We start from the raw sequence: 15,797 nt of genomic DNA, 5'->3' as shown, positions 1-15,797 counted from the left end.
TGGCATAAATTGGCTTTAAAGTTTAAATTTTTAGTTGTTGCACGAAACTTTTCTGCTCCTTGACCTTTGCTGCTTTAGATGTGGATTTTTCTTTCTAGAAAAACATGATCTCAACGATTGTTTTTGAGTTGAATACTAGAATCAAATATATTTCCATCAATATATAATTTTCTACATGAAACATAAGGTAAGAGAGTTAAAAATCCAATGAAAAACATGAATTTGGAAAGAAGATTAAAGGAAAAACAAGAAACTCATCTTGTTTCTTTTTCTTTTTCTTCTTCTTCTTCTTCCTCCCCTTCTTCTCCACCTTCTTCTCCACCTCTTCTCCTTTTCCATCGCAGATATTTCCCCACTCTGATAACATGTTGAATTTAGGATCCCATGATTAGAACCTCGAGCAAAGTAAGAGAGGGAAAGGAGACGAAAAAAAGAAGACAAGACAACACAAGACAAGAGAGAAATGGAGAGAGAGAGCCTTTAAGCTAAGAGAGACTTGGACGAATTAAGAGAAGGGGAGAGAGCATGAATGCTCTACTCCAAGCCAAGGGTCTTTATTTATAGTTTTAGAGAGTATGTTACAATGTGTATAATGCCCTTAGGGCTACAAGCTTTACATAAGTAAAGGCATAAGTAAACATGTTCCTCCTTGACTAATTATACCCTTGTGCCATTTTTATGATGAGTCTTCTTATTTACCATGGTGCTACCTCTTCACTCAATTTGGTAAGAAAATAAAAGTACTTCATTCTGATAATGCCAAAGAATATCTCTCTAGTGACCTTGACTCTTTTTGTCAAGAAAATGGCATTATCCATCATACGTCTTGTGTCTACATCCCTCATCAAAATGGTGTAGCGGAACAAAAGATTCGTCATCTCCTAGAGGTAGCTTGTGGCTTATTATACTCCATGAAAATAACATACTTCTACTGGCCACATGCCATACTTACTGCAAGCTTTCTCATTAATAGGCTAAACTCATCCGTTCTCAGTCATAAATCCTCATACTAGTTATTATTTCCTAATATTGAACCTTTTTTGCTTCCTTTCAGAGTCTTTTGGTGTACATGTTTTGTTCATGTTACCTCACCTCAATGAAGTAAACTTGATCTAAAATCTATAAACTATATCTTTTTAGGATACTCTCGCACATAGAAGAGTTATGTTTGTTATAAACCTACTCTTCAAAGGTTACATGTGTCTAGGGATGTGACCTTCTTTGAAGACACTTCATACTATTCCGATAATGCGCCTCCAGATCTCTCATCTATCAAGCCTCTCCTCAACCGGTTGTGCCCCGTGTAGTGGAAACTCTTTAATCCCCTAGAGCCTTGGCCGATACCACACCTACATAGCTTACAGATCCCACCGAGGTAAGTCCATCTCCACCTACTCCTATTCCAATTGGATCGCAATATGATACTCGACCTATCATCTTAAGTAAAAAACCTTAGACTTTCACTAGGCCCTCCTCACCCCATATCTAATTTTGTGTTTCACCCTCATTTTTCTTCTTCATGTTGTTAATTTCTTGCACCTATCTCCTCCATCTCAGTTCCACAATCCTATCAAGAGGATATGAGATATCCAGGATGGAAGGGGGCAATGGAAGAAGAAATGCAAGCGCTATATGAAAATGAGAATGGGCTCTAGTTCCTCTTCCTTCAGGCAAGAAACATGTTGGCAGTAAGTGGTTATATAAGGTTAAACATAATCCAGATGGATCATTAGCTCACCTTAAGGTTTGCCTCGTTGCCAAAGGCTATACACAGTGCTATGATATCAGTTATGAAGAAACATTTTCTCTTGTGGCAAAATTAAACTCGGTATGTATATTGCTATTCCTTTTTGCTATTTCCTCCTTGTCGGTCTATCAGCTTTATGTGAAAAATGCTTTCCTAAATGGGGATATTAAAGAAGAACTGTATATGCAACAACCACCTCGATTTGTGGTTGTGGGGGAGGTTGTATGTCAATTGAGGAAATCTCCATATAGTTTGAAACAATATCCTTGTGCATGGTTTTATAATTTAGCCAAGCATTGATACGGATTGAATTTCCCCGAGGTTCAGTAGATCACTTCATATTTATTAAAGATGTCCCAAAAGGGAAAGCACTTCTAGCAGTCTATGTGATAGTATTGTCTTAGCTAGCAGTGATTTTGATGGCATTCAAGAAGCTAGAAAGAATATATGTGAAGAGTTCAAGATAAAAGACCTTTCTACTTAAATACTTTCTGGGCATTGAGGTATTATAGTCTAAGCATACGATTATACTATCTCAGAGAAAATGTGTCCTTGGTCTACTGGAGGAGACAGGAATGATGGGGTGTAGACCAATAGATACTCCCATGGATTCAAATACCTAATTATTTGTAGGCTCTGGAGAAGATGTAGATATCAAGAAATATCATAGACTTGTGCAAAAACTTATTTATCTATGTGTGACAAGACCAAATATCCCATATGCAATCGATTAATACAAGAACAAACCACAACTTACTCATTGACAAACATTGGAAAGAATACCATTAGGGGAATATCAATCGAACAATGATGGAATGCAAATTATTTTTATTGAATCACAAGATATTTTATCCAACTCCATATACCTATGTAATTGGCATAGATGGGCTATAAAGAGAGAATTTTTTTATGGATCCATATGGAGATGGATTAATAAAACATTTCTTAGCTATTGAAAATGGTACACAACTTTCGTCGTTAACACATCACATGTGGATTGGTTGGTTTCTTATAGTTGGTGTTGCTGCACACGCAACAATTTTTATGGTATTAATTTTCAGGATTCCATAGCCTTAATGTTAAGAATTAGATGCCCTAATTCCAAACTAACGAGAGCAATAACAATAATCGTAGAAGAAGAAAAAAAAAAGCACAAAGAAAGACACAAGATTTATATAGGTTTGCCTCAAGGTGAGACTATGTCCTGTCTTCCGTTGCTGTAGTGATCCACTATAAAGATGAAATAGTTTACAAGAGAAATCGCACCCAACTTACAGGTGTTTTTTCTCTAACCTCTCTCTTGGGTGGAAACTCAAGATATTCTCTGATATGATAAAACCCTAATAGCGGTGCCCCAAAATATAAAGCAAAAATTAGGGCAACCACAATATAGGAGTGAAATCCCCAAACTACCCTTATGAAACAACAATCAATATACTAACTTAGTGTAAGGGATTGATTAGGCTCCACAACTTAACAATCTCCCACTTTGAGTCTAATCCATCATCAATATCTCCTCCACAGTGGCAAAAACTTCTCAATCCTTGGAGAGAAGTCCAAATGAAGTTACACACAACTTCAGTTTCTAGATCATTCATCAACATATTAGTCGGATTCTAACTCCCTTAAATCTTCTCAAATGCAAAGACTCCATCCTCCAGAGCCGATATGATGAAATGATAGTGCACTTGTATATGGTTTGTTCTCGCATGATGAACAAGGTTCTTGGCTAAATAAATAGCACTCTGACTATCACAATACAACACATTCTTCCCATGCTTGAGACCTAATTCTTCCAAGAAAGACTACAACCTTTGATCACGACGACATATTCTGCCTCAGTAGTGGAAAGAGCAACTATCTTTTATAACTTAGAGACCCAATTAACTGTTGTACCACCCAATGTGTTTACATATCCAATGGTACTCTTCTTTCCCTTAATGTCTCTAGCCATGTCACAATCTACATAACTCTGTAATCCAAAGTCTAACTTTCTTAAACATAAGGGTGAGTCTGTAGTGCCTCTCAAGTACCTGAGATTCCACTTCACTGCTTCCCAATGTTGTTTACCCGGATTACTCATATATCTACTCACAAATCCCACTGCATGAGCTATGTCTGGTCTAGTGCACACCATGACATACATGAGACTGCCAATAGCAGAAGCATAAGGCAAATTGGCCATGTAGTCTCGCGCCTGCTCTATAGACGGAGACTACTCCTTAGATAGCCTAAAGTGACTTGCAAAGGAGTACTCATTGGTTTTGCATCATTCATGTTGAATCTATCCAGCATCTTCTTCACATATTCTTCTTGTGACAGTTTCAAGACATCAGTAACCCTAGTAATCCTTATCCCAATGATTTTTTCTTAGCAGCCAAATCCTTTGTTGCAAACTTCTTGGACAACTTCCTTTCAACTTATCTATTTCCTGTTTTCAAGCACCTACTATCAACATGTCATCAATATACAGTAGTAGAATGATGTAGGGATCATCAAGGTTCTTCACATAACAACAATGATCTGCCTGGCACCTCAAGAAACTATTACTACTCATTGTTGAATTTATAGAAAAGTGAAATACTTCATTGACATCAATAACTTGTTGTAATCAGTGTACATGAACCTCTATTTATAATAGAGGAAGGTAGTAGAGTCCAATTAAAATAAAACTACCCTTATCCCAATTACACCCAAAGTCTAACACTTAAAGATAAGTCCTAGCATAATTAAATAACTCAATATTGATAAAAGACAAACATAAATCAAACTAGAACTCTTCTAGGATGCGACCATAAGATAAAGATGCCTTTGTGAGTCCTTCTTGATCTTCCAACTTGTGTGATAAGGATGCCAACTCGTGGTCATCATGGTGGGTCCTATTTCTTATCGGCTTAGGCCCATCTTGTGGGCCTTCTTTGGTTGTGTGGCCCATCTTATAATACTCTTAGATATGTGGGACTTCCTTGGTCGTGTGGGCTTGAGCTTATCTTCCAACACTCCCCCTAAAGCTGGGGGTGAGAGAACAACATGAACTCCTAGCTTGCTGCAAATTATGTATTGAATATTTTTGTATAAAATGGCACATCTTCCAATATGCCTTCATCTTCCCAAATTCCCCCTCATGTTGTTGCGTCCTTCCATGAGGCCATGCTGGCATAATATAAGTGAGAGTAAAAATCACTCCTAGCCAGTAAGCCATTGCTTCATACTCCAGTCCTAATGTTGGATGTATGGCATACTCCGTCTTCTATCGATAATATGTCTATCGGCATTGTTCTGAAGTGTCCACCACCGTGTTCCTCTACAGGACAATGACTCTCAAGTGGTAGGAGTCATAAAAGCCATTACAAGTGGTGATAACATAGATGTAATAATAACTTCCTCCGTCATGGTTTCCCAATCGTGATATTTTTTTGTAGGGCCTATCATGGTTTCCCAACCATGATATTTTTTATAGGGTATCCTCCGTCATGGTTTCCCAACCATGATATTTTTTTTTTATAGGACCCATCATGGTTTCCCAACCGTGATATTTTTTTATAGGGTATCCTCCGTCATGGTTTCCCAATCGTGATATTTTTTTACAGGGTAAAATAAATGATGATATGAGGCCACCTCTTCATCAATAATAATGTCCCCGAAGAGACATAATAGCAACAGTTGTATATAACACAACCATCTTCCAACACATATAACACGAACCAAATAATAAATTTTGTAAAAGAACCCATGAAATAATCCGATATAAAATTTCTTCTTAGATGCACAAGCTTCATCTTTTGTGCTCCCCCTTTCTTGAATATTTGGGTCACATAAACTTATTCACAACATATGAAATAAAATACTTCTTTCTTGTACTTCTTCTACTTCTCCCCCTCAAGTTGGGAGGTAATGGCAGTGATCCTAGCTTGAACCAAATATCATAGATGTAGAAATAGGCCCAAATAACAGAGATGTATAAATAAGCTCTCAAACCAGGGAGAAGTGAGACATTTTCATGATATATCAACTTAAAAAGTGACACAAAACAATCAGCTTAAATTCGGATTTTCAATGTAACAAAATACCAACATGACCTTTTTCTTCCAATGCGAATATTTCTTTAAATATAGATCAGATTAACATGAAATTTTATTATTATGAAATTAGACTTAAATAATTTTCATCCAAGTATAACTTATGTTCATAAAATATAATTATCAGAAGATAAATAATCTGATAGATTTTGGTCTCTGTCATTTGGCCTAACTAAGTATTGTTTCTCCTTTTTTTCCAGAATGACCATAGACCCTTCCAAGAACAATATCTCCTTATAAAAAGTTCATACAGAGAATTGGATTAATAGGTAAGAAAATAGACTTACGTATATTTCTTTTGATATATAATTCTCCATATAAAGTATCTTTCTTGATAGCATAAAATACCTCGGAAGTTGAGGCTTTCTGTTGTCGCTCGAACCTCTTTTTCAATCTGACCTTTTCTGCTTCAAATATTGATTTCTCTTTGTAGATAACTCATATAAAAAATTGGTTGAATATTTAAAAGAATAGACTTATAGATATTTCTTTTGATATATATTTCTCATTATAAAGTTTTGTTCTTGATAGCAAAAAATACCTTGGAATTTGAACATTGCTGCTGCTACTTGAACCTTTTTGCAATCTGACCTTTGCTCATTCAAATATCGACATCTCTCTGTAAATAACTCCGATTGGAACAAATAATTTTTCTTTGGAAAGTAGACTCAAATATATTTCTGTCAATATATATTTTTAAATATTTAAAACTCCGTATAGAAGGAAAATGCAAATAAAACTACAGGTATAGGGACGAAAAAAAATAACTACGAACGTTGACTTAGGGTTTAGGGTTTAGAGAAAAGGATCACATTATCTCCGTGAGTTGACCAAGTCAACTCACAGAACCTGCTCTGATATCATGTTGAATTTAGGGAAAAGTGAAATACTCCATTGACGTCAATAACTTGTTGTAATCAGTGAACATGAACCTCTATTTATAATTGAGGAAGGTAGTAGAGTCCAATTACAATAAAACTACTCTTGTCCCAATTACACCCAAACTCTAACACTTAAAGATAAGTCCTAGCATAATTAAATAACTCAATATTGATAAAAGACAAACATAAATCAAACTATAACTCTTCTAGGATGTGACCATAAGATAAAGATGCCTTTGTGACTCCTTCTTGCTCTTCCAACTTATGTGATAAGGTGCCAACTCATGGTAATCATGGTGGGTCCTACTTCTTATCGGCTTGGGCCCATCTTGTGGTCGTGTGGCCCATCTTATAATACTCTTAGATATGTGGGCCTTCCTTAGTCATGTGGGCTTGAGCTTATCTTCTAACACTCATAAAGGTGTCAAACTTTTTATACCACTGACTTGGAGCTTGTTTAAGACCATACAAGCACTTTTGAAGTTTTCACACCATTTTATTTGTTCCTAGTGCTATGAAACCCTATGGGTGCATCATGTAAATTTCTTCCTCTAAATCACCATGAAGAAAAGTTGTCTTTAAATCCAACTGCACTAAGTGCAGCTCTTCATTTTCCACTAGTCCAAGCATTGTTCTAATAGTAGTCCATTTCACTACTAGAGAGAAAATCTCAGTGTAGTCAATGCCTTCTTTTTTCTAAACCCTTTACAACTAATCTTGCCTTGTACCGCTTGCTGCTTTCATGTTCATCTTTTACTCGATAAACCCATTTATTCTATGAGGCCTTCTTCTCTTTTGGTAACTCGATCAACTACCATGTCTGATAGGATAATAGTGAATTCATTTCATCCTGTATGGCCAACTCCCACTTGGTTGATTCATCAGCTTGCATGACTTCCTCATAACTCTCTGGTTCATCTTTATCAGTCAACAGAACATAATTCAACGCAAGGTAGTATCTCTATGGTGGCCTGGTAGTTCTGGCAAATCTTCTGAGTTCAGTCATAAGAATGTCCTGATTTATTTCTGGTGGTATGTTTTCTTGGTCTTCCTGAGAAATATTCTCCATCTCAATAACTGGAAGATGTCTCAATTGAATCATTTCAGACTTCTTAGCTTCTTTACTTGTGCTCTCAAAATCTGTTCTCAACCTATCTTTATGAAGGGCAACTTCATAGAAGATCACATCCTTTCTCTTGATAATATTATGACTTTGGTCATCCCAAAACAATAACCAAACAACATATCCAATAAAGAATCGTATCTTATATTTAGCATCAAGTTTACTTCCAACAACAAAATCAATGTGAATATTAGAAACACAACCAAAAACTTTCAAGAAAGAAAGGTTTACTTCTTTGCCGCTCCAAACCTCTTCTAGTATTTTGCAATCCAATGGTATTGAAGGACCTCTATTGATCAAATAGGCAGCGATTCTAATAGCATCAGACCAGAAAATATTTGGCAATCCTGCATGTAATCACATGCTCCTAGCATGTTCATTCAAAGTCTGGTTCATCCTCTCAGCCACACCATTTTGTTGAGGTTTTCTAGGAATAGTTTTCTTGATCTTGATTTCATTATCATCACAATACCATTTGAAACCATCATCTATGTATTCTCCCCCATTATCAGACTGCATGCACTTCGCCTTCAAATCTGTCTCATTCTCAACCATTGTTCTCCATCTCTTGAATGTATCAAAAACATAAATTTCTTTTTCAAGAAATAAACCAATACCTTTCTTCTTGCATCATAGATAAATGTCACATAGTAGTTAGAACCACCAAGGGAAGTAACAGTTGAAGGCCCCCACACATTTGTGTGAACCAACTTCAATTTTGTTGTCTTTATCTCCTTTCCAGCCTTAGAAAAGCTAACCTTTTCTGTTTGCCAAAAATACAACCTTCACACAAACTATTGTTTACAGTTTTCAACCCTAGTAGCTTCCCTTTGGACTGAAGCACTTTTATTCCCTTCTCACTCATGTGATCGAGCGTATAATGCCACAAATCATAATCAATAACAACATCAACAACTACAACTATGTCTCTGCAACTGGAAGTGATGTAAAGAGTTCCAATTTTAACTCCTCGTGCAACAACCATGACCCCCTTAGTGACTTTCTAGGCAACACATTTAAAAGTCACATTATGAACCTCATCATCAACTTACTCTACTGAGATTACTCATCAGTTTTGGCAGATGTCTCACCTTGTGAATGCTCCACACTAACCTGTTTGACATTCTCAAACTGATATCACCAATACTGACAATATGCAAAGGTCCTCCATCAGCAAGATACACTTTCTCGTGATCTCCAACAACATAATTCTCCATGATCTCACGGTACACAGTGGTGTGAAAAAAAGCTCCTGAATCTAACACCCAAGAGTAACTAGGATTATCAACCGACAAGTGTAAAGCATCTTGTACTTCTTTAGTCACCACATTTGTAGTATCATTTTTCTTTTCATCCTTTTTTAGTGCTCTGCAGTTCTTCTTTATGTGACTAGACTTGCCACAATTCCAGCACTCCACATTCCTTCTGAATTTGGACTTGTTTCTTCCATTCCTTGACTTTCCTCTACCATTACCCTTTTTCGAATTCCCCTTGAATTTCTTACCCCTAGTATTGACATTTAGGGCAGAATTAGATGTTGACGATTCCTCAGAGTCCTTTCTAAGAACTTCCTCAACAACAATGGTATCCCAGACATCATTAAAGATAACCTTCCCATTGCCCATAGAGTTGTTGACCGCAACCCTCATAAGCTCCCAACAATTTGGCAAAGATGCCACAAGAACTAAACCATAAACTCATCATCAAATTTAATTTGAACAGAGGTCAATTGCTTGACAATCGTGCTAAACTCATTCAAATGTGTTGTCATTGATGTTAGAAATTAAATGCCCTAATTCCAAACTAACAAGAGCAATAATAATGATAATCACAGAAGAAAGAAAAGGCAAGATGTTGTGGACTCGATAGCAAACCGAGACATCCAGAGATGATGCAGCTGAGTTGTTACTCGTAAGGAAGGCAATTAGGAATGGTATCTTCAATTTATTTAATTTTATAGCATTATGTAAGCCTGAATGGAATTTAAAAAAAAAAAACATCATTTCATTACCTTGGCATGATTAGCCTTAAGGGGCTCACAGGAAGAAGAAAAATTAAAGCAGAAATTTATCAAAGGGTCAGCATTCTCCTCTAAAGAACCTAGGGTCGGTGTTCCCCTTGAGGAACCCAAGGTGCAAGCTTCCCTTCGACGAGCTTGGTTATCTTCTCCACTCACATTTTCGTGCATTCATCCCCATTCTCCTTTCGATTCCATCTTTCAATCCAAACCCGTCATCATAGGTAGACCAGCATGGTCCTGACACCCTGGTTCTGCTCCCGAATTGCAAGAAGACCTCTCCCATCATCGAATCACTCAGTCCATAGTCAGAGACCACAACACATTGGTATCAGAGCAGGTCAATATGGGAGAATCATCTAACAATGCAGAATGGCTAGCCACCATCAGGGAAATGATACACGCAGGGCAGCAAGAAAGAGAGGGGCATCTGGCAGCGTTGGTGGACAACAGAGCTTCTCAAGTCTCTCAACAAGTAAATACCCAAGTTCAAATTTTATCTGCTAAGATTGATGAATGGTTGGGAGTAAGAAACCCAACCCCTCGAGAAGGAGGGAGAAGCCCTATGACCACGCAGGGAGACCAATTTGTTGGACGAACAGAGCATCCAACAAATGGCATGAGTTCTACATATACAAAATTGGACTTCCCGATTTTTAATGGGTCTTAATTTGGCTTTATAGGTGTGAAATTTTTTTTTCTCACCAAAGGACGGCAGAAGACAAGGTGGGGTTGGCCACCTTTCACATGCTTGATGAAGCGCAGCTTTGGGGTCATCAGTTAAAAATGGAGAATCCGAATTTAGACTGGGAGGAATTTATAGAGCGGTGTACAATTCGGTTTGGGCCACTAGCTCAAAGCAACCCATTGGGGGATTTAGTCTTGCTATGCCAAACGGGTACTGTTGAGCAATATCAAAAACCCTTTCAAGAAAAATTGGCCAGGGCCCGCAAGATGGTCAGGGTAGATCAATAGGTGGGGTTATTTACTGCTGGCTTGACAGAGTCCCTAAGGTTAGAAGTGGAACTCCTTGCTCTCCCAAATTTAGCACGGGCAATGAACTTGACCAGAACGTTAGAGGTCAAACAGAAAATTCAGAACCGCAGCACTAATTGGCAAGGCGGCAGATCTACTCCTGGCACCACATCCATAGCTCCACCATGGTGCTCAAGTGCTTCTGCAAGCCACACTCAAGCTCCAAAGCCCAGTCCATCTCAACCAGAATTCATAAAAAAATTGAACAATGTAGAGATGGAAGAATGAAGGTCCAAAGGTTTATGTTATAATTGTGATGAGCAGTACACGTTTGGGCATCAGTGCAAGAAACTAGGCTGGTTAGAAGTGGATGATGAAGAGGAACCAGCACCAAAGGTGGAAGACACGGAGGTAGAAGAACCTGCAATTTCTCTCCATGCCATCACCGGCCTACAATCCACCAAAACAATGCAATTATGTGCCATGGTCAACGGCTAACTCCTCCTTAGTCTAGTGGACTCGGGTAGTACACATAACTTTTTGAGCTTCACTGCTGCCCAGAACTTACAGCTTCAAATTCAACCTCAACCAATTTCTACGGTTTTAGTGGCTAATGGAGTAAAGGTTCCAAGTTATGAGCTCAGCAAGGCAATTCTGTTTTCAATGGAAGGTCACCAATTTTCTGCAGAATTTCTCATCAAACAGTTGGCCGGATTTGATATGGTTTTGGCAATTAAATGGCTCCAAACGTTGGGCCTTATACTATGGGACTTCACTGCATTGACCATGAGTTTTGAGTTGGCAGGGGACAGGGTCACTTTACAGGGTCGTAAGGCTGACGTTCCAGTACATTTACTAGTAATTCAATAATAACGCCTTCCACTTACCACATTGGAAAAATTGTTGGATGAGTTTACTGAGCTTTTTCAGGAACATGCGGCTCTACCACCATTAAGACACTGTGACCATCGGATATGTTTGAAAGTTCACTCCGAAGTGGTAGTTGTTCGGCCTTATCATTACCCACACATGCAAAAGGATGAAATTGAATGGCAATGTAAACTTAGGCTTGAACAAGGCCTCATACGTCACAGTAAGTGCCCCTTCTCTTCCCCAGTCTTATTGGTCAAGAAGCATGACAACACTTGAAGGTTTTGTGTGGACTACCGCGAATTAAATGCCAAGACTGTCAAGGACAAGATTTCGATACCGTTTGTAGAGGAGTTATTAGAGGAAGTACATGGGGCTCAATTTTTCACTAAGTTGGACTTGAGTTCGTGGTATCATCAAGTTTGTATGTATCCTTCAGATTTAGAGAAGAAAGCATTCCGTTCACATCATGGCCACTTTGAATTCATCATGATGCCTTTCGGTCTCTCCAATGCTCCATCCACATTCCAAGCACTAATGAATGATGTATTTCGTGACTATCTCAGAAAATTTGTTTTAGTATTTTTTATGATATCTTGATTTTCAGCAAGTCATGGCCTCAGCATTTAGAACATCATGGTTTGCCAACTTCTCCATGCCCATCATCTTTACTTGAAGAGGACCAAGTGTACATTTGGGAGCAAAAATGTGGCTTATTTGGGTCACATCATTACCGACTCAAGGGTTACAGTGGACCCAGAAAAAATTACAGCTATCACACAGTGGCCTCAACCAAACAATATATCAGCCTTACGGTTTTTTTTTTGGCTTAGCAGGATATTACCACAAGTTCATTCGCACGTATGCGGCCCTCGCAGCCCCCTTATCAAACCTGCTACGCCGCAATGCATTTCATTGGACTCCAGAGACAAGCACCACATTCATCACACTCAAGCAAGCACTCGCCACTGTACCTGTCTTATAGTTACCCGATTTTGATGATATGTTTGTGGTGGAATGTGATGCCTCAAAAAGAGGTATTGGGGCAGTACTACAACAATCTCAGCACCCTATGGCCTACTTCAGCCGTCAACTTGCTCTCCACCATCACAAACTACCAGCCTACGAACGTGAACTCATTGGCTGAGCTAAGGCGATCCACCACTAGAGGACATATTTATGAGGCAGATATTTTCTCATATGCACTGACCACTATAGTTTGAAATATTTGTTGGATTAGTGCATCTCCACTTATCCTCAACAGCACAGGATTAGTAAATTATTGGGGTTTGATTTTACAATGGCACATAAAGCAGGTTGACTGAATATTGCAGCTGATGCTCTCTCACGCATATCAGAACCTTCAGATCAGGTATGTGCCATTAACCACCCCACTCCTCTCCTTTTGGACTCCATCAGGAAGGAACATGGCAGCAATCCAGAATTTCAAGAACTCAGTCAGCAAATTGCCGCAGGGACAAAACATCCTCACTAGTCCCTTCATGACAACTTAATTTTGTATAGAAGGCACATTTACTTATCCTCCTCTTCTCCTATAGTGGCCACGGTGTTGTCCTCGTATCATGACAGTTATCATGAAGTCCTGCAGAAAACTTCGATTCAGATCAGAGGAGATTTTTACTGGCCAGGTATGAAAAGCTCCATTGCCTCTCATGTAGTAGCCTATCAGGTGTGTCAGAAAAACAAGGCAGATCACTTAAGTCCAACCGGGATGCTACAACTGCTCCAACTGCCCACTCAGGTTTGGTTCGACATCTCTATGGATTTTATTGAGGGTCTTCCTAAGTTTGTGGGAAAATATACTCTTTTGTGGTAGTGGATAGATTCTCCAAATATGCACATTTCATTCATTTGGAGCATCCGTATACAGCAGCATTGGTAGCACACGTATTGTTCACATTCATTGTGCGCCTCCAAGGTATTCCGGAATCCATTGTCAGTGAACGCGATGTCGTCTTTACTAGTCAATTCTGGAGAGATCTATTCAAATTATGTGGCACCAAACTCGACTTCTCTTCAGCATATCATCCTCAATCGAATGGCCAGACAGAGGTGGTGAACCGCATCATTAAAATGTATCTACAGTGTTTGGTTTGGGGACCGCCCCAAGAGGTCGGTGGACTGTATTCCTTGGGCTGAGTACTGCTACAATACTTCCTTCCACACTGCCCTACAGGACACACCATTCCAGATAGTACATGGTAGGGATCCCCCCTGCTTACTTTCTTATGTTCCGAGGTTTACCCGCATTGACGTAGTTGATCGAGCAATGATAGACCGAGATCAATTACTGGCAGATACTCTCCAACACCTTAGAAAAGCTCAAGCCAAGATGAAGGAATATTATGATAAGAGCCACAGATACATTCAGTTTAATCAGGGTGACTTTGTGTGGTTACGTCTCCAGCAGTACCGTCAAAAATCTTTGGCAGGCAATCGCCACAAGCTTTCCCCAAAATATTTTGTGCCCTTCAAAATTACTCAGAGTGTTACAGTCCCCAATCTGACACAAGGATTCTTTGGGAGGATCTGGGGTCTACCACGGGTTACGGGTCTTCCAAGCATTACCGTAGGGGTAGTAGGAAGACATGGGAAAGCAAAAATGAATGATCAAGCCTAAGGGAAGCTTGAAAACCATAGAGCTCGTTGAGGAGAACTCTAAGCCTCTTTACGCTAGATTTAACCTAATTCTTAATACTTCAATGCTTCCTTTTTTCATTACTCCTACCCCTTAAATGGGGTTCACCCTGTTAGGGTTTAATAAAATATTACAAAAATATCCCTATGAATAAAATATTCCAAGAATATCCCTATTAATAAATAATTCCAAAAATACCCATGTGACCTAAAACTAAAATAAAATAAAGTAAATTAAAGAAAACACTAAAATAATAATGTTATTGCGTGCATAACAATACACCCCCTTGGAAGATGAGCTTGTCCTCATACCCCGGTGACCTAAAACTGAAATAAAATAAAGTAAATTAAAGAAAACACTAAAATAATAATGTTATTGCATGCATAACACAAAGGGTGGGTCCAGTGGCATATAGGCTTCAGCTACCTCCGGACTCTAAGCTCCATGACGTCTTTCATGTCTCACTCCTCAAGCCCTTCAGAGGCACCGCACCATCTTTACCTCCATCCTTACCATCCCTAGAGGATGGACAAGTTACTCTTATGCCAACCAGAATTTTGAAGGCTCACCATAATCAAAACAGAAGGGAAGTATTAGTTCAATGGTCTCACACCAACGCCACTAATTCCACGTGGGAGGACTTCGAGGTATTCCAACAGGTCTACCCTACCTTCGAGCTTGCGGACAAACTCGTTTTCCTCGAGGGGAGTGATGTTGTGGACTTGATAAGAGACCGAGTCATCCAGAGGCGACGCAGCTGAGTTGTTACTCGCAAGGAAGGCAATTAGGAATGGTATCTTCAATTTATTTAATTTTATAGCATTATGTAAGCCTGAATGGCATTTTAAAAAAAAAACATCATTTAATTACCTTGGCGTGATTATCCTTAAGAGGCTCATGGGAGGAAGAAAAGTTCAAGAAGCAATTTATCAAAGGGTCAACGTTCTCCTCTAAAGAACCTAGGGTCCCTTTCAGGAACCCAAGGTGCAAGCTTCCCTTCGACGAGCTTGGTTATCTTCTCTACTCACATTTTTGTGCGTTCATCCCCATTCTCCTTTCGATTCCATCTTTAAATCCAAACCAGTCATCATAGGTAGACCAGGAAGGTCCCGACGCCCTGGTTCTGCTCCCGAATTGCAAGAAGACCTCTCCCATCATCGAATCACTTGGTCCATGGTCAGAGACCATAACACAAGAAAGGAAAAATACAACAAGATTTATACAGGTTAGCCTCAAGGTGATACTACATCCTATCTTTCGCCGCTATAGTAATCCACTATTGTTGATTTTTTAGGACTCCATGAAATTAGCTCATGGGGAAAATGGGAGAGAAACCCATTGCGAGAAAACTGGAGGAAGAAGGGTTATGGACTTGATTATCCTAACCCTCCCCTTGAAGCTCTATTTATAGATTTATGAAACTATTGTATTACAATAATACCCCTA

Source organism: Aristolochia californica, unplaced genomic scaffold, assembly GCF_029961685.1.
Source record: "Aristolochia californica isolate CCGP_79_NKW_82.1479 unplaced genomic scaffold, dmAriCali1.0.hap1 SCAF_14, whole genome shotgun sequence".
Taxonomy (NCBI): Eukaryota; Viridiplantae; Streptophyta; class Magnoliopsida; order Piperales; family Aristolochiaceae; genus Aristolochia; species Aristolochia californica.
Note: the sequence above shows the minus strand (reverse complement) of the source record.